This window comes from Pristis pectinata, chromosome 6 (genome assembly GCF_009764475.1).
Source record: "Pristis pectinata isolate sPriPec2 chromosome 6, sPriPec2.1.pri, whole genome shotgun sequence".
NCBI lineage: Eukaryota > Metazoa > Chordata > Chondrichthyes > Rhinopristiformes > Pristidae > Pristis > Pristis pectinata.
In genome coordinates this window covers 37,790,183-37,810,379 of record NC_067410.1, presented here as the reverse complement: position 1 = coordinate 37,810,379, position 20,197 = coordinate 37,790,183, and the positions used below count along the sequence as shown (strand labels likewise).

The 20,197-nt window shown below is 41.4% G+C and overlaps 1 protein-coding gene across 4 annotated transcripts in view; it reads left to right on the top strand.

Moving 5' to 3' along the window:
• Window positions 1–20,197, top strand: part of LOC127571688 (contactin-4-like) — a 1,728,143-nt gene that overhangs the window by 1,007,232 nt on the left and 700,714 nt on the right. The window lies entirely within an intron of this gene.

The window sequence follows — 20,197 nt, the reverse complement described above, 5'->3', positions numbered from 1 at the left end:
AGAAAAAATGGGGTACTGATTCCTTTAGAACCATATGTGTGGAGAAGTTTTGAAATATTGTGGCTAATGTTTATTGGTTTAACTTATTTCTTACAAAATGGTCTTGCTGTTCTGCACATGTTACAATTTCACTTGATGTAGTGAATATGGACATTTGTATGCACATTATTGTTTGAGAAAATCTTTTTTTTTTCTTTGGAATTTGATACCTTTTGGAAACCAAGGGTTCACTTCCCTCTGCAGGGTTTTGGTTTTCCTCCTCTGCTGTGAATCCAAGAATGGATCTGAAAATATGATAACTTGATGAGAATGTTCCTGCACAATTCATGCAGCCATGTTCAGTGCATCTTGAATATGGGTTAACATGACGGCAGCCTTATTGATGCCGCTCTGAAAAAGTCATTTATGAAGATTTTAGTTCGAAGGGAAAGTGAACTAGTTGGAAGCTTTCTTCAGTGGTGAGCACTGTATAGCCGATGCCTTCATTCCAAAATGTCTGCACGAACATTGAGGGTCAGCCTTACGGATGAGTGCTACTTTAACGTGGAACTGAAGTAGTTGTATTTCAATGCTAAGGATTGCTGGAAGTGCATAATTTTGAAAGCTTCATCACTTTTGTATGTATCTTATTAACAGTTTGTTGACAGGCTTTCAGGGATAAATGTGGTTGTATGATGAACACTTCAGCAGAATATGTGTGTCATTTAACAAGAAGGTATGAATTTTGTGTTGCTGTTTATTTTGTATTTCAAGTTCTTCAACATAAGTTGGAAAGAAATGGAGTAGAGTTAATAGTATTAAATAATACAAAGGATGTTAAATTTATGCTTTTTCAGGATTAAGTTAATTTTTTAAAAATGCAATTAGAATCAGTGGTCTCTTCTGGGGTTTTGAAAAGGGAGCACTAGTTTGCCAGGACAGTTAAATATTAGCAAAGATCATTCTTGTCATCGTAATGTCTCTGGTTTTGCTCAATGGCCTAGTTGTAGGTTTCTGTTGGTGTGAATTATGCACGGGGATTGATCACTTCACTAGGATAGATTGGCCATTGTGCAACCAATATTGGGCTTAAGGTCACATTGATGTGGAATTGTAAAGCTGAACACATTTGCTCAGCATCTTCAAGCAGCTCACTGGCAAGTAGATTTTTTCATCCATTTACTTTCCATTTTGGGTTACTGAAAGTGAGGTAAGGGCATAATCAGGAAAGTGGTCACAATTTGGAGAGTGAAGGAGGCAATTAAGAAAGGTCTGGTTATGTTTGATGTAATGGGAGTATAAGTGTATTATTACAAACATTTAATCTTCCATGTCTTCTGTAAATCTGAAGGTTCAAAATTCGTGTATCCCTTCAGAGATATTGGCACCAGAATCTCTGCTCCAGTGTGGTGCTGAGGGAGTGCTGCATTTGCAGTGTGGTTTTCAGTTGAGATGTTTAACTGAGTTCCCATTAAGAGGGAGACAGTTCAACAAGAATCCCAATCAACAGCATTTTTAATTTTTTTTAAAAAACTGGTTATTATCACTTTGTTGTTAGTGGAGGCTGTTCGGTACAGAGTTCTTCATCTACATTACAACAATGGCTAAACTTGATTAGGACTTTATTGGTTGTAAAATTGTTTGGAACAACCTGAAATTGTGAAAGGTAATAAGTACATGACATTTTAAAAAAAGAACTTAATTTTGATGTTGGATTCTTTTAATTGTGCCATGCCCAGTTTTCAGATGCATTCTAATATTTTCTTTCATGATATTTAATATTCCGAATAATCAGGTACATGAGTTTTAGATGATATCTCCTTTGATTTAACGGTGTGAAGATTTTTTTTAGTTCTCCCCAGTTCCCATTGCTTTTCAACTCAAATTAATTTGCTTCACCAAAAAACATTGGGAACCTTTTGAGTTACACCAACCAAACCATGATACCAACTGGAGTTGTTTAAATACTTTATCATACTAAACATTAACATGCTAAAAAAATTTATCATGCTAAACTATGCTAAATGTTAATGTTTTTATCACAGTAGAAGGACAACTAATAATGCTTTTAAACACAGATGAAAAGCTGATAATTTCAGTATTTCTCATTTGTTTTCCACTTTTTTTTCCTCTTTTTTGGGAGCATTTGAAGTCATGTCAGGATCTTTTCATACTAACAAGTCATAGGGCCCATTACGAGTAAAAATGGTGATACTCAATCTCAACTGAATCTTAAAAATAACTGTTGGAAATACAAATATATATCATAGAGACTATCTTTTTAAAATTAGGTTGGCTGATTGATGTCAAGAGTTGTCCGTTGATGTGACCCGCATGACTGCACAGGATTTGGATGATTCCAAAGAAAAATAACATTGAACCATAGAACAATACGGGCCCTTCAGCCCACAATGTTGTGCTGACCTTTAAACCACGCCTAATACTATCTAACCCCTTCCTCTTACATATCTCCCTATTTTAAATTCCTCCATATGCTTATCTAACAAGCGCTTGAAGTTGACCACCGTATCTTCCTCCACCACTACCCCAGGCAGTGCATTTCCATACAGCAACTCTCTGGGTGAAAAACCTCCCTCTGATATCTCTCTTGAACTTCCCACCATTATTTTAAAGCCGTGCCCTCTTGTATTGAGCATTGGTGCCCTGGGAAAGAGGCGCTGGCTGTCCACTCTACCTATTCCTCTTAATATTTTGTATACCTCTATCATGTCTCCTCTCATCCTCCTCCTCTCCAAAGAGTAAAGCCCTAGCTCCCTTAGTCTCTCCTCATAATGCATACTCTCCAAACCAGGCAGCATACTGGTAAATCTCCTCTGCACCCTTTCCAATGCTTCCACACCCTTCCTATAATGAGGCGACCACAACTGGACACAGTACTCCAAGTGTGGTCGAACCAGAGTTTTGTAGAGCTGCATCATGACCTCGTGGTTCTTAAACTCGATCCCACGACTTATGAAAGCTAACATCGCATAAGCTTTCTTAACTACCCTATCCACCTGTGAGGCAACTTTCAGTGATCTGTGGATATGGACCCCCAGATCCCTCTGCTCCTCCACGCTACCCAGAATCCTGTCATTAATTTTGTACTCCGCCTTGGAGTTTGTCCTTCCAAAGTGTACCACCTCACACTTCTCTGGATTAAACTCCATCTGTCACTTCTCAGCCCAGCTCTGCATCCTATCAATGTCTCTCTGCAATCTTCAACAGTCCTCCACACTATCCGCAACACCACCAAACTTTGTGTCATCTGCAAACTTGCTAACCCACCCTTCTACCCCTTCAACCAAGTCATTAATAAACATCACAAAAAGTAGAGGTCCCAGAACCAATCCTCGTGGGACACCACTAGTCTCAGCCCTCCAATCTGAATGCACTCCCTCCACCACAACCCTCTGCTTTCTACAGTCAAGCCAATTATGAATCCACACAACCAAGCCTCCCTGGATGAGATATCTTTATTAGTCACATGTACTTCGAAACACATTGAAATACATCTTTTGCGTAGAGTGTCCTGGGGGCAGCCCACAAGTGTCTCCACTGTTCTGGTGCCAACATAGCATGCCCACAACTTGCTAACCCGTACGTCTTTGGAATGTGGGAAGAAACCAGAGCACCTGGAGGAAACCCACACAAACACTGGGAGAATGTACAAACTCCTTACAGACAGTGGCCGGAATTGAACCCGGGTCGCTGGTGCTGTAAAGCGTTACGCTAACCGCTACACTATCGTGCCTGCCCAAAGTTGACAAAGGCCAACTCTTTAAGCTTCAGAATAGTCTGGTATTGGGCCGGATTGTTTACTTTGTGCACAAGTAAAATAAGGTGTGATTGAGACGCAAGTGCAGGTTGTCAGTTTCCAGTTAATCGGCGATGACAGTACCATTAGATGGTTAATTCTCAACTGATTGGCTTGTCCATTGAAATGCATATGCCAAGTAATTTGAATGCAACTAATTGTGCATTCTGTGAATGTTAAGAAAGATCTGTGCATGTATACCAATCAACCTTCAAAGGTGGCACAGTGGCGCAGCTTGTACAGCTGCGGCCTCACAGTGCAAGGAACCTAGATTCAATTCTGACTTCCAATGTTCTTTGTGTGGAATTAGTATGTTCTCCCTTTGACTGCATGTGTTCTCCCTGGTGCTCTGGTTTCCTTCCACATCTCAAAGCCATGTGGGTTGGCAGGTTAATTGACCACTAAATTGCCCATTGTGTGCAGTTAAGAAGTAGAATCTGGGCAGAGAAAGGTGGGAGTTGTGTAAATTCGTGCTTGATGGTCAGCATGGGTTCAGTATACCAAAAGGCCTGCTTCCCGGTTGCAGGATTCTGTTGGATTTTTGTTTGTTCATGTGGCTCCCTCCAAACAATGGGAATGACGTTACTCTCTTCCAATCTGAAGAAGAGAGATTTGCCTTGCAATTTCTTCTGAAGCTGGTGCCCATTCAAAAGTATGTTTCATTTTAGAAATAAAACCTTTCTCGAATCGGTTCCAACTTAAAAAGAAAATATCCCTGACTGGCGCCAGAGAGAGGCATCATTTTACTAGACGTCCAGCCCAATGGTTTCTCGATCCACCGCATGGACCAGAAAACAACGTCGGGTGGTGGCATCTGCTTTATCATGAACTCGTCATGGTGTACGGACGTGGCAGTTTTGTCCCATTCCTGCTCCCTGACCTGGAATATCTGGTAGTGATGTACTGACTGTTCTACCTACAAAGAGTGTTCTGTCATCATCCTGACCACAGTTTACATCTCGTTTTGGCAGACATCAAACTAGCACTTGAGGAACTAAGTGCCGTAATCAAGAATGAAGCAGTGTTCTCCGCCTGTCATATCACGGCAGGAGACTTCAATTGGGCTAGCTTGAAGTCTCTGCCTAACTGCCATCAACACGTCACCTGCAACATTAGAGGACCCAACTACTGCACCATCAAGAACATCTACCATTCCATCCCTCACCCACACTTTGGTAAATGCAACCAGCTGGCTGCTGCTTCTGCCTGTGTACAAACAGAAACTGAGGAGCCCGGCACTGGTGAAGGGCTACTTCAATGACTACCGTCTGGTAGTGCTTACATCAACTGTAATAAAGTGCTTCAAGGTTGTTTTTGGTGCAAATCAACTCCTGCCTCAGATCACCTGAATCTGCTTAGTTTACCCACCGCCACAATAGGTCAACAGCAGATGTGATATCTCTGGCTCTTCACTCTGCTCTGGACAACAAGAACAAATAAGTCAGTCTGCTATTCATTGACTGCAGCTTGGTGTTCAACACAATCAAGACCAGGGCTTCTGCAACTGGATCCTCGACTTCCTCGTCATCAGACCTCAGTCAGTGAGGAATGGTAACAACATCTCTTCCTCGCTGACCATCAACACAGGTGCACCTCAAGGCTGCGTGCTTGGCCCCCTGCTCTACTCCCAATAAACACGTGACCGTGTCGCTCAGTGCAGCTCCAATGCCATATATAAACTTGCCGATGACACCACTTGTTGGATGAATCTCAGGTGGTGATCAGTCAGCACACAGGAGTGAGATGGAACACCTGGTTGGAGTGGTGCTGCAACACCAACCTCTTGCTCAACATCAGTGAAACTAAAGAACTGATTGTTGACTTCAGGAAGGGGAAGGAGGGTGAACATGGGCACTTTACATTGGTAGATCAGCAGTGGAGAGGATCAGCAGCTTTAAATTCCTGGGCGTTAACATATCAGATGACCTGTCCTGGGCCCAGCACATAGATGCAATCACAGTTAAGGCACGCCAGTGTCTTTACTTTCTTAGAAGGTTAAGGAGGTTAGGCATGTCACTAAACACTCTCACGCTCTCTGTCTCTACAGATGTACTGTTGAAAGTATTCTGACAGGTTGCGTCGTGGTCTGGTACGGCAATTCAAATACATAAGAATGTAAGAAGCTTCAGAGAGTAGTGGACACAGCCCAATACATTATCGGCACATCCCTCTGCACCATCGGTAGTATCTACATGAGGCACTGCCTCAAGAAGGCAACATCTATCATCAAAGATCTCCACCGTCCGGGCCATGCCATCTTCCCGCAGCTACCATCAGGCATGAGGTATAGAAACCTGAAGTTCCACGCCAGCAGGTTAAAGAACAGCTACTTCCCGTCAGCCTCGAATTAAGAAAAAGAGGATAACTAAGGAGAGGGTAGGTCCACTCAAGGATAAAGGAGGGAATTTGTGCTTGGAGTCAGACCATATGGCTGAGGTGCTAAATAAGTACTTTGCATTGGTGTTTATCGAGGAAAAGGATTTGGAGGATAGCGAAGCAGTGCAGCATGCTAATGTGCTGGGATATTTTGAGATTGAGGAGGTAGTGCTGGGACTTTTGAAAAGCATTAAGGTGGATAAGTCCCTAGGGCCTGATGACCTAAATTCTAGAATATTGAAAGAAGCAAGTGAGGAGATTGCTGGGGCTTTGACCAAGTTCCTTGTGTCCTCACTAGCAACACATGAGGTCTTGGAGAACTGGAGCATAACAAATGTTGTTCCTTTGTTCAAGAAGGGAAATGGGGATAATCCAGGTAATTATAGACCAGTAAGCCTCATGTCAGTGATAGGGAAGCTATTGGAGAAGATACCTCTGGATACAATTAATGCACGTTTGGAAAGGTATGGGCTGCTTAAGGACAGTCAGGATGGTTTTATGCAGAGCTGGTCATGCCTTACAAACTTGATTGAGTTTTTTGAGGAGGTGACAAAGGTGCTTGATGAGCGTAAGGCAGCGCATGTTATCTACATGGAACTTAGACATTTGACAAGGTCCCTCGTGGTAGATTGATTCAGAAGATAATGGTGCAATTCACTCTGGATCCCATGCAAGTTTGGATTCAGAACTGGCTTGCCCATAGAAGACAGAGTAGGGATGGAAGGCAGTTATTCTGGCTGGAGGTCAATAACCAGTGGTGTTCTGCAAGGATCAGTGCTGGGACCCCTGTTTATGATATCAATCAGTGACTTGGATGAAAATATAGATGGGTGGATTAGCAAGTCTGTGGGTAACACAAGATTGGTGGAGTTGTGGAGAGCATCGAGGACTATCAAAAAAAACTACGGTGGGATATGAGCAGAGAAGTGGCAGATGGAGTTTAATCCAGGCAAGTTTGAGGTATTGCACTTTGGGAGGTCAAATGAGAGGAGAAGGTATATAGTCAATGGTAGGCCCCTTAATAGCATTGAAGTACAGAAAGATCTTGGGATTCAAGTCCATAGTTCACAGAAAGTGGGTACGCAAATGGATAAGGTGGTAAGGAAGGCGTATGGAATGCTTGACTTTGGTAGGGGTGAGCATAGAAGTATGGAAGTCATGCAGCAGCAACATGAAACTTTAGTCAGACCTCTCTTGAAGTATTATGTGTAGTTCTACTTGCCCCATTATAGGAAGGATGTGGAGACTGTGGAAGGGGTGGAGAAGAGGTTTAGCAGGATGCTGCCTGGATTAGAGGGTATGAGCTATAAGGGAAGGTTGGACAAACTTGGGTTGTATTCCCTCGAGCGTCAGAGGCTGAGGGGAGGCATGATAGCGGTTTTTAAAATTGAGAGGCATAGATAGGGTAGATAGTCAGAATCTTTTCCCCAGGGTTGAAATGTCAAACACCAGAGGACATGCTTTTCAGGTTAGAGGGGGGATGTTTAAAGGCGACGTGAGTGGCAGGTCTTCTACGCAGAGAGTGGTTGGTGCCTGGAATGGATTACCAGGGGTACTAGTGGAAACAGGCAGTTTGGTGGAATTTAAGAGGCTTTTAGATAGAAACATGAATATGAAGGGAATGGAGGGATATGGATGATTCACAGGAGGAGGACATTTGATGTTAATTGGAATCAAGATTTGCACAACAGTGTGGGCCAAACAGCCTGTACAGTGCTTTACTGTTCATGTAATCATTTAGTTCTTGAACCAACCTTCAAACCCAAATCACTACCTTAGTAAAGCAACACTGACCACTTGCATAATTTTGTATTATTTGTTTTTTCTTGTGCATGTTGTGTCTCTGCTATGTACCTGCAATACTGCTGCAAGTAAGTTTTTCATTGCACCTGTGTATACGTGTATTTGTGCATGTGACAATAAACTTGTAGTTGACTTTCAGGGGGAAAAAACTGCAAGAATCTGAATTATCTGCAGACAGATTGATTGGGGATCATTTATGTGTTGTCTGTTGAAAGGCACTAGTCTTAAATTTTCCATTTATAACATGCAAAGATTAAGGAAAAAAATCCCATGTGAATTTGGCACAAGAATGAGCACACAGACTGAATGATACTAGACAGCTGCTTCACCTAGCAGGAAAATAATGTCAATTCTGGTCTGTCTTCAGTTTCCACATAAATATCCGAATAGGAATGGTGTGTAATGCAACTCTTAGGATCCATCTGATTCATATTAAACCTGAGGTGGAATGCATAATTTGGGTATTTCATTGTTGGAAACAAATGTCAAGTGTTGACACACATTAGGATAAAGGGAACTGTTGCTTGACCTTATTAATCCAATACAATAATAACACCATTTCATAGAATTTTTTGTTTTTGGTTAGGTGGTATTGATGGGAGAAGATTATGCAACCTGGTGTTTACTAATCCTGGGACAATAAATTTACTGCTTAATCCCACAATCATGATGAATGATAAGAAGACATAACAGGATTTCAGTGCTTAAACTTAATGCACGATATTCAATGCTCTTATATTTCTACTGTGTGATTGTATCCTGTACTAAAGATACTCAATCTGCCTTTCAGACTTTTCCTAAAAAAAATAGAATCTTGGAAAAGAGTAACAGGCCAGTCTAACTATTCCATTGTACCTCGCCCCATAACAACCTTGATTACCCTTCCTCCCACCTGGCTTCCTGCAAGGATCCAATTCCAGTGATGGGTAACATTTGCACCACAAAATTGCCAGGTAGACCATCATGAACAAGAGAGAGCCCAGCCACTACCCTTAATATTCAATGACTGTCCCCCACCATGAGTTTCTGGGGGTGATTGGGGGGGGGGGGATGGTGAAGGACATGGCCACTGACCAGAAATACTGTGGCTCTAAGAACAGATCAGAAGCTGGGTTTCCTATGGTGAGTAATTTGCCTCCTAATTCCCAAAAATCTTTCCACCTTTGGAAAGGTACAAATAAGGGGCATGGTGGAATACTCTCCTCTTGCCTTGATGAATGCAAATACCCACAACAAGGCAGCTGGTTGGTTGGTATCTCATGCACCACTCTACATATCAATCCCCTCAACTACTGGGACATGGTGCCTGTAGTGTGTACCATCTGCAAAATGCACTGCGGTTACTTGCCAGACTCTTAACTGCACCTTGCAAACCTGTGAGCTTTAGCACCAAGAAGAACAAGGGTAATAGATGTTTGGGAATAGCAGCACATACAAGATGATCTCCAAGTCGCATACTATCCACTGATGATGAAGATGGACTTCTTGAAAAATATCATCAGTGGCCTTAAGCCAGGAACTCTCTACCCAAAAGCACTGTGGGAGTACTTTTACTGGAAAGACTGTAGCAGTTTAAGAAAGTAGCTCACCACCAATTAAAAGCAATTAGAAATAGGTAAGAAATGTTTGCCTCATCAGTGACACATAGAAATGAATAATTTTTTTAAAAACAAAAGAATCCCTCACAATACATGGCCTTTTGACTTTGTCAATCAAACATCTGTGAATTGAAGATCAAGGCTTCAACCCCAGCACGCTGATGGCCTATCATTAGCAGTATTCATGTTTCTGTGGTATGGACTATCTACAGCAGGCATCTCAAAGCATCGAAGAGGTACCACCAGTGTTTTATCTGCACAATCTGCCAGATGCTCTCATAGGGTGAGTTAAGTAATGTTAGTGTATTTCCTTGAGCTAAAATCTCCAGCATTGAGGCCTTTGGTAGATTCAGTTAGCTCTGATGGGCAGGCATATCACTCCCATGACTGACACTGGACTCTCAACACAGATACTCTGCTCTTAGTTTCTTCATGAGATCACTGAGTATTCAGGAAATGATTCAAGGGTGTCCTCAAAGTCAACTTAGGAGGGGGGAAAGTAACTTCCCCACTGTCTTGTGGGAATCCCAGGCCCATGGCCACTCAAAATAGAGAAGGGGTATTTAAGTTGGCATTAAAAAAAATCAATTTCCTTCATAAGGAGCACATGGAATTTCAGCACAAACTGGAAGGAGTGCACCACTTCCCAAACAATCTGGTTCCCCACCCCCCTTCAAACTCTGTCCAATGTGCACCAGAGACAGCAGGTCCTTCATTGATCTCATCAGCCACCTCAAAAAAAACCCACAGAACTGGAAGGGAAACAGGTCATTCTTCATTCCGAACAACTGCCTAAGAAGAAGGAGGAGACCTATTATCACTCCTCTTCCCACACAGAATGAGAGGATTTCTTTTGTCCATTCCCTCTGCCACATGAGCCTCAACGTTCAGTGGATTGCCCTGTGTAATTCTCAACACCACCACAAGGCACATCATTCCTCTTTTCTGCCCCCCTCCCCCTGACCCGCAATGAAAGAGATGCTCTCTGATCTTCTTTCAGGTCATCCAAACAATCCTTTGAAATGGTAGCGGTTTGTGTACTACTTACAATTTTGTGTACTGTATTCACTGCTCTAGATGTGGTTGACTCTCAATTAAATGCAGATTGACTGAGTGTATCTGCTCAGTTCACCCTGAGCTTTCAGTTGTCTGTTGCTTGAATTTTCCATCTTGCCTCCACTCTGATCTCTGCTTTTATCTTCCCATACTGTTCTAACGCAGCTTAATGTAAGTTCAAGCAACAGCACCTCATTGTCCAGCTTGACAATTTGCAACCTTCCGGGCTCGACTGATCATCTGAAATTGTTGGATTCAGTCTTGTATTTCACAGTCTCAACATTATTTTTTTTTGATTACTGTTTCATTTGTCATCTTGCCCTTTCAGATAGATCTGCGAATCATATTACAGATGGCACCGTTACCAGTGATATCTGTCTCTCGTAATCCCAAAAAAGGCACCCCTTTTGTTCTTTCCATTCTACCATTTCTCTGCAACTCAAAACATGCATTTGCTTACATTTCCTTGTTTTGATGAAAGTTCTTTAACCTGAAATGGTTAAACAGTTTAAGTCATTTTCTCCATGCGTACAACACGACCAACTGTCTCTCCAGATTTCCTGTGTTCTTTTCTAATGATCTGTTATATTTCCCATTGTCATTTTAAAAAAAGTATTGTGGAGGACTGCAGAAACAGCACTGATGATGTTATTGCACAGGTAGAATGAATGTTAATATGAGTTTTTGTTCACGTCTGAAGTAATTAAAGGGCATTTTATCTGTCCTTGTATTTCTTTGGAAATGTGCAATGAAAAGTAGTGAGTCTGAGCAGAAATTGTAGATGACCTTTATAGTTTTTGCTCTTGTTGTGGCATGATAACTTCTTCAACTGTGGAATTAGAAACCTGACCACGATTTTCAGGTATGCATCAAGCTCCTGTCAATTGTGCTTGAAATGTCCAATTAGTCCCTGGTTCACCAAGCAGGTTATGTAATTTTATTATTTTATGCTGAGTAGGAATGAAGTTTAAAAACATAAAATGCTGGAAATACTCAGCAGGTCAGGCAGCATCTCTGGGAAGAGAAACAAAGTTAACGTTTCAGGTCAAAGATGCTTGTCAGAACTGGAAAGGAGATAAAAGAAGCTTGTTAAGCTATAGGGGAGGGTGTAGTTGGTGATGTCTGTGACAGTAAAACTGGGGTGACCATGGGGATAAACTGTAAGCAAGGTTATCTAGTCAAAGAATTTCTCAACTCCAATATTTTTTGGTCCATATTTTTTTTATTGTTTATGTTCTCACTTTCACTGCAACCATTCACTCATTGATCAGATAACCTTTCTTCCAGTTTATCCCCATGGTCACCCCCATTTTATCTTATCGGAGACAAACTCTCTGTTCCCCAATGTCCATGCAACTTAACGAGCCTCTTTTGTCACCTTCCCACTTCTGACAAAGGGTCTTTCATCTGAAGTTGTGCCTCTGTTTCTCTCCCCACAGATGCAGCCAAACCTGCTGAACACTTCCAGTAATTGCTGCTTTTTGAGGACATCTCTGATGTCCTGAAATGGAAAGCCTCATCATGCGAACAGATGAGGTGGAGGAACTGGGAGAAGGGGATGGCGTCCTTACAAGTGACAGGGTGGGAAGAGGTATAGTCGAGGTAACTGTGGGTTTGTTGAAGATGTCCATGGTTGATCTGTCTCCGGAGATGGAGACAGAGAGATCCAGAAAGGGGAGAGAGATGTAGGAGATGGACCAAGTGAATCTGAGGGCAGGTTGGAAGTTGGAGGCAAAGTTGATGAAATTGATGAGCTCAGCACGGGTGCAGGAAGCAGCCCAAATGCAGTCGTCAGTGTAGCAGAGAAAGAGTTGGGGGGCGTTACTGGTGTAGGCTTGGAACATTGACTATTCCACGTAGCTGACAAAGAAGCAGGCGTAGCTGGGGCCCGCGTGAGTGCCCATGGCTACATCTTCAGTTTGGAGAAAGTGGGAGGAGCTGAAAGAGAAGTTGTTGAGGGTGAGGGTAGAAGGGAGATGGCCAGTATAAAGAAACACAAAGCGGTCAGCAAGTCTGTGCTTGGTCTCACCGATGTAGAGGAGGCCACATTAAAAGGTTGGAGGAGGTGCATGTGAATCTCTGCCTCACCTGGAAAAGCCATCTGCCCATCATCCACATTCTTCCCACTGTCTCTATTTGCTCACCTCACTTTCCTTATTTGGTTCCATGCTTCACCTTCCTTTGCTATCAGATTCCATCATTTGCAACCCATTGTCACTTCCATCTACCACTTTCCAGCCTCTGTCACTATTTCCACCTTTCCCTCCCTGACCTGATTTCATCTGCCAATCACCCTTCCTCACCTGGATCCACCTACCACTTGCGAGCTCTTGTCCCACCCTTCCCACTCACCTCTTCATACTAGCTCTCTCCCCTCATTGCTTTCAGTCCAGGTGAAGAGTCCCAAACTGCAATGTTGACTATCCATTTCCCTCCATCGATGCTGCTTGAACCACTGAATTCCTCCAGCAGTTTGTTGTTTTTTGCGCTGGATTCCAGCATCTACAGTCTCTTGTGTCTCCTTAAAAAAAAATGTAATCTTTTTTTTAGATTACTTCAGCAGTTGGAGATCATTTCAATTATATGATAATGTATCTTTTAAATTTCCACATTGTGGTTGCAATTTTAATTGGAGTGCTTGAACTCAAAGAAATCACATTATATTTGAACAGGGCATTTTTTTTTAAAGTGACAAAGTGTTGACTACAGAAAGAATAACATGAATTAACACAGCATCAGGACCAAGCTGTTTTAGCACAGGGCAGCACAAAGGTTGGAACTCAAATTACATTGATTTGGTAACATTTGAACTTGGCCATCTGAAATGGAAAAAATACATTTGTCAGTTGATACATTGCCACCATCCTCTAACACTTCAATCTTTATGCAGTTTTTTTTCAAATTTCTTGTGCTCAGTATTTTTTTTAAACCAGAGGCTTTGCTTACATTAAAGACTGTAATCGAGAGATTAACACCATGGTATGAGTGCTTATTCTTTTTCCTCTCTCAAGAATACAAAGACTGGAAACAAAAACAATTTCAGATTCTATCAGGTGAAATTGGATGGAGCAAAAATTAGTTGGAAGGGAATGGATTATGCCATCTGGGTATAGCAATGGACCTGGGTTGCGTTGAAAGCCGAGTGAGGGAGGAGATGAGTGGGGAGAGGGTTGAATGATTAGCCATGGTTGCCTGTTTTCCTGCAGAGTACTTCATGAGATTTCTCATTACGTGATCTAAAGATTCTTTGTCCCAACAGCCTTTATGCTTGATTATTGGAGAAATGGTGACAAAAGATTGCCACCTTTCTGTATTTATCAAAAACATGACTCCACACAATCATATTGTGCTAAATATCAGTCATGGCATTTAAAGATATTTTTGATCTCTTTCAACCCACTGTCAAATTAGTTTTTCTGCAGTGCAATTCTGCAGTGTTTTAAAGGTATTCTATCTGTTCTAGTTTCATGATTGTCGACTTAAATTACATGGAGCAAATTCTTTTGCATCTGGCCTGGTTTCCTCTAATCGAACATTTTCAATACTGGAAGAGGCCATTCAGCCCTCTGTATGTGTGCCAGTCAAAAAATCCCACATCCAGCACTAGGTCAGTAACTCTGCAGGCATGGTTCTTTAAATGCACAGCCAAGTGATTTTCATTGGTGACAAACATTACTGCCTCTACCAGTGAACTCAAGGATGAACTCATCTGTGTTCAGGTACTAGAGTCATAGAGCAATACTGCACGGATACGGGCCCTTCAGCGCAACGTCCATGCCGACCATGTTGTCCACCCAGCTAGTCCCAATTTCTTGCGTTTGGCTTGTATCTTTCCAGGCCCCTCCCCTCCATGTACCTATCCAAGTGCTTCCCAACTGATACTATAGTACCTGCCTCAACCACTTCCTCTGGCAGCTTGTTTCATATAATCACCACCCTATGCGTGGAAAGAGTTGCCCCTCAGGTCCCTTTTAAATCTTTTCCCTCTCACCCTAAATCTATTTCCCCTTGTTTCGCACTCCCCTTCATAGGGGAAAAGACAGTTACTGTCCACTCCATCTGTGGCTCTCACGGTTTTAAACACTTCTATAAGGTCATCCATCATTCTTTTATGTTCCAGGGAATAAAGGCCCAGCCTGGCCAACCTTGCCTGAAAACTCGGGCCCTCTAGTCCTGCCAACGTCCTCATAAACCTTTAATGAACTCTTCCCAGTTTAACCACGTCTTTCCTCTAACGGGGTGACCAAAATTGTACACTGTACTCCAAGTGCAGTACGCAGTCCTTAGCAATGACTCGTTCAACTGCAACATAATGTCCCAACTCCTATACTCAATACCCTGACTAATGAAGCCAGCATGCTAAATGCCTTTTTCACCACTGTCAGCCTGTGACGCTGCATTCAGCGAACTGTGCACTTGTATTCCTCGGTCCCTCTGATCCAAATGTGCTCCCTGGTGCCCTACCATTCATAGTATTAGTCCTATTCTAGTTTGAGTTTCCAAAATGCATCACTGCTCACTTATCTGTATTGAAATCCATTTGCCATTCCTTGACCCACTTCCCTAACTGATCAAGATCCCCCTGCAATATATCTATTAGTCGCCAGCCCCCATGCCGAGAAACAACCTTCAACCACCACCCTCTGCTTTCTACCTCCGAGCTAATTTTGAATCCACCTAACTAGTCCTCCCTGGATTCTATGGGACGTAACCTTCCAGACCAGCCTGCCATCGGGACCTTGTCAAAGGAAGGCCTTGTTTAGGTCGAAATAGACAACATCCGCTGCCCTACCCTCATCTACCATTTTTGGTTAGCTCTTCAAAGAACTCTAAAAGATTTGTCAAACGTGACTTTCCATGTACAAAACCATGCTGACTCCTCTTAATCAGACTCTCTTTATCCAAATGAGGAATGGCATGTTCTGGATGGCACACAGACACACGGACACAAACACATGCACTTTTATTAACTGTTTTTTTGTTGAATCCTTGTGGCAAATGAATGGGACTTCTCTCACAACTACACTGGCTGGAACTCTGTTTTGGTTCCTGTTACCTCACCTCTGTAGGTCTCATCATTTCACTGGGGATGAGTACACCAAGTGAGCTGACAGATACCAGCTTAGAGATTCATGTGTCACGTGCACCATTGGATTCAGACAACATTTATAAACAAATATTTTTTAACTAGAGGAGAATTCAAGCTGATAGCTGATAGTCCCACTTAGACAAGAAGGTCAATGTAGAATCTCACGATGGGAGTGTGGAAGAACAAAGAATTTGGACGTGACTCTGGCGGGTAACACAGACTGGGTGTGGAGAAATGCTCAGTTGGGCAGGCACCCATTGGCTATTTTTAACTTGGTGCTCTTTTAGTCCCAAAAACTCCAGTTCAGGACCTGTAGCAAGCAATGCAAAATGTCAGTCTGAGCTGAGAATAAATTTACAACTGAGGAGTATAATACTGACATTGTTTATGTTTACTGATCTTGCTGTTGGGTATTGCCATTTTATGGTTGTCTTGGATCACTTGATTGTTCTGTAGGGAGACCGGATGGAAGAATCTACTGTTTAAACAATAGAGAATTAAAATGTTAGGGGAGGTTGAATATACTTGACTGATTTTTGCCAAGAGGGATCCCTGGAGAGGCTTACAAGCACTGAAATTTATACAGATTAGGAAATTGTTCCCCATGCTTCTCACCTTTGCAGACCCTATGTATTGAAGCAGGAGATTTTTTTTAAGTGTGTTGTTAAGTTACTTACCAGTGGATACTAATAAGTGTAGTTTCGGCATTAGTTGCTCCAAGCCCAGAGACTAATCCCTTTACCTAATCCTCGCCCTCCCTGCTCTCAGTATTGTACCGCTTTATCTGATTGGCAAAGCTATCCAATGATGTTAGTCTCCCAAGTAGCTTTGAAAGAGACGCTTTCTGATATAGTTCCCTTTGCACAATATTCACGTAGTAACATAAATGCTGACTCCAACTTGCTTGCTCACCTCCATCTTCCCAACAACTTTCCCCCATCATTTCCCCTCATGCAGTTTCTCTTTATTTGAATATTCTTAAAGCAAAAACCAGGCCCAAAGACTATTGCTGTTTATATTGCTAACCTTTGAACAGTGTGGATTCATCCTGTTAGACCATAAAATTCATATTTGTGCGATCTAACCTTGATCTTCCGTAGCCCATCTCTTCCTTTAATATTGCCTTTGTCTATAGCTATCTCTGTTAATTTGATGTGCAAACGTTCACCTCTGTGTTAGTAATTGTCAAAGGATTACTACTTCCTGGTCAGCCTCCCTTTCCTAACATGGTTATGGTGCAATGCAGGAAGGCTGCTGCTGTCTTTTGGCAACATTGTTTGCTGCAAGGACAGCTGAGTCACACTGAAGCAGGCTGCATCCTCTTTTGTGCTGGCTGGTTCTTTACTGGAGTTCGTAATCTTGGGTTCACCCACCTTAATATTCCACACCTTTTGGCCAAGTAGGAAATCTCTGTCATCATTTTGGAAGAATCCATAGATGCAGAAAAGGATCATGTGTGCATGATATTTGAAGAAAGTGCACAGTGGCAAGGCTGGTAGAAGGTTACATTATTCTTGGGCAAGGCCAAATTGAATGTGGGGTTGAGACTGGGTTTTTTCAAGGCCAATAGAGAAGCAAATAATTCCGCAACGTGTCCATTCACAATTTATCAGGAATTGCTTCCTCATTACTAGTTGATTTTTGTATTAACAGCAATTGTCATTAAATGCTGTTATTATAGCCGCAAAGTCTGAGTAATTCATTTCTTAATTTATCTGAGCACCAACAAAAGAGCTGCTTTAATATGTGTTACCAAATAAATCTGTGAATTAATTTCACTTGAGTTGTAAATTTAAAAAAAAATACATCATCCTGACACTCCAGCAAAGGGTTTAAATCCTGGAACTTGCTACTTCACAGCAGAGTGAGAGTATCTTCATCAGTAGGACAAGAGCGATTCAATATGATGACTCGCCTACCACTCCCATTCCCCTCGCTCCTCCACAGTCAATTTGGAAGAAATGCAGTAATGTTCTTACCTCAAAAAGTGAACAAGTAAACAAAGATTTGGGAGCAATAAACTGTCACATGGCCAGATGCCTTCCTGCACCCACTGTTTTCCTGCTGAACTAGAAATTATGAAAAAAGGGCTTAAGTTTGAACTAAGGGAATGTTTGGGAGAAGTACTTAAATGATAGCCAAAAGGAATTAACCTGAGCCAGTACTAAATATTTCATTGTCAATTATGTTTCATGTATGTTCAAAACAGTGTTTTCTGAAGAGCTAGCTGGCAGGTAAATGAAGTCTGAAACTGTATGGACACTAAATTTTATTTGATCTTTGGAATTTCAATCTTTCTGAAATTAATAGAATGTACTCATTTCAATTTTTATTCCAGGTTGCTAAGTGACTTGATTCCACCTGCATTTAAGTTGCACTGATCTCATTATTGCATTGAATGCAATTTCTATTGTAGTTTTTGTTCCTGTTTGCAACAAAGATTTTGATGTAAACTCAATTATTCCTCACCTTGATGGATAGGGAGAATTGGGGTGTGAGGGGTTGGAATGTTAATGATGCTAAAATGAGAAACACAACCTCAACCTGCCAAAAGTGCTTTCACTGCCATTTTTATGGGCAAAACTGTTAATTAACATGCTTAGATCAGAGTCCATTTAAATTTATCAGTACTCGACCTGGTTTTCAGGAAATTCTGCAGCAAAATGAAGGCCGTTAAGAAGATTTTTACACCACTCCATGTGAGATAATAGAGCTCCACCCACTCCTTCAAGGGAGCCTTTGACCATCCCTCTGCTAATTACAGCTTCTCTCGCCACCCACTGCTTCAAATAATACCCTCTCCCACCCATGTCCTGTAATCTAGCTCTCTGTCTCCCATTTGCTGATTTCTATTTACCCACAAAGTCTGGAATTGCAGCACCTCTTCCTCTGTTGGTAGCTGTCTCCAGTCTTGTACGACTCGTTTTCATGATTGGTAACTTTTTTTTGCTTGGCTACTGGCTGGCCTATAACTTTGTCCAACTATCTGGCATGAGAAAGAAAATAAGTATGAATTTCTGCCATTCAATCTGGCAGCACTTTCTTATCTCTGGCCTTGACAGATTTGCACTATGTTAGCTGTTTTGCATGGCTCCCCTTGATATCAGATTCTGCGTCTAAGTCTTAGACTACCATCAGCTTGAGGGAATTGGAGCCTCCTTAGGCTGGTTATTATGTTGAAGCGTTGTCAGTCATTTATCGTTATAATGAAACAGCCTCTAGTATTACAGCAGTAAATCTACAACAATGCCAGGAGCAGCTTTAGAACTGCAATGTTGTTGGCTGGTTATTACTGAAATAAATACTTGAGATTGCTCCATCTACCAATGTATGCTCAATTCCCACTACTTCATTCTTCCTTTGTTTTAATGTATTGCCTTTTTTAAATATGTTCTGCTTTTCGTCAGATTTACTTGACTATATTTTTTTTAAATATTTGAATAAATTCTTATTTATGTGATGTCCTCGGGTTACACTATTCATTTTGAAGGGGTACTTCTATAACCATCTGTACTAATCATTTTCCAGTCAATCAAATTTAGAGCTTGGAAGATTGTATTAACCACATCATAAAAACAATCAAGCTGAACTGTTGAGCAAGTACAAAATGTGAAACAGGCATGTTGACTAAGTTATCAATAGTCCTGACAGGCAATTACAGAGCAGGCTGAAGGAGTCAATGATGATCACAACTTTTTTTAATTTCCAGATAGCAAGATGGGGATGGGTGGAAATAATTGACATGTTTTTATAAGATGGCATGACTACTTTAAAAACAAAATGCAATGTTTGAGGACTATAACATTGTCTGGTATAAACCTGATTAAATTTGAAAGTGCCATAATCCTCAAAGTTGTATCTGTACTTTGTACATAAATACTATTCTATGAATATTTTTGCTCACACAAATAATCCTTAAATGCATGAACTAATAAAAACCATGCATGAAGCTGCATAACATGTATGTTGGATGTGAAATGTTATTATTTGGTATTTTCAGAGGAGTTAATTGTCAGAAATTGTTTATCACTTCTAACATGCAGTCAGTGGAATTTAAAATTAATGCATTGAATGATTCTAGAGTGACATTGCACAGCAAAATTTCAAGCAGAATGTGAACATGAATTACTTCAGTAAGATGAAATCGTAACAGTAATGATGTTAAATTCATCAGAATAAACACTTGCAAAGGACTGCAGCATTAATTCTTGGGAGCTTTTACATTATGAAGGTTTGAGACAAATGGCAAAAAAAACTAAATGAATCACCAGATTGGTCCTGTACCCACACAATTGTTACAGAGGAGCATGGTATTGTCAATCCAAGTAATATAATCTGTTCAGTGTGAACTTAAATTGAGCTCTTTGATTTGAACCACTTGTTTTCTTCAGTCTGCATTGCACAGTAGTTCATGTAAAATGAAACTGCTGCAATCTTCTCTAATAAATCAAACTTTCTGCTTCAGTCTATGACAGCAAG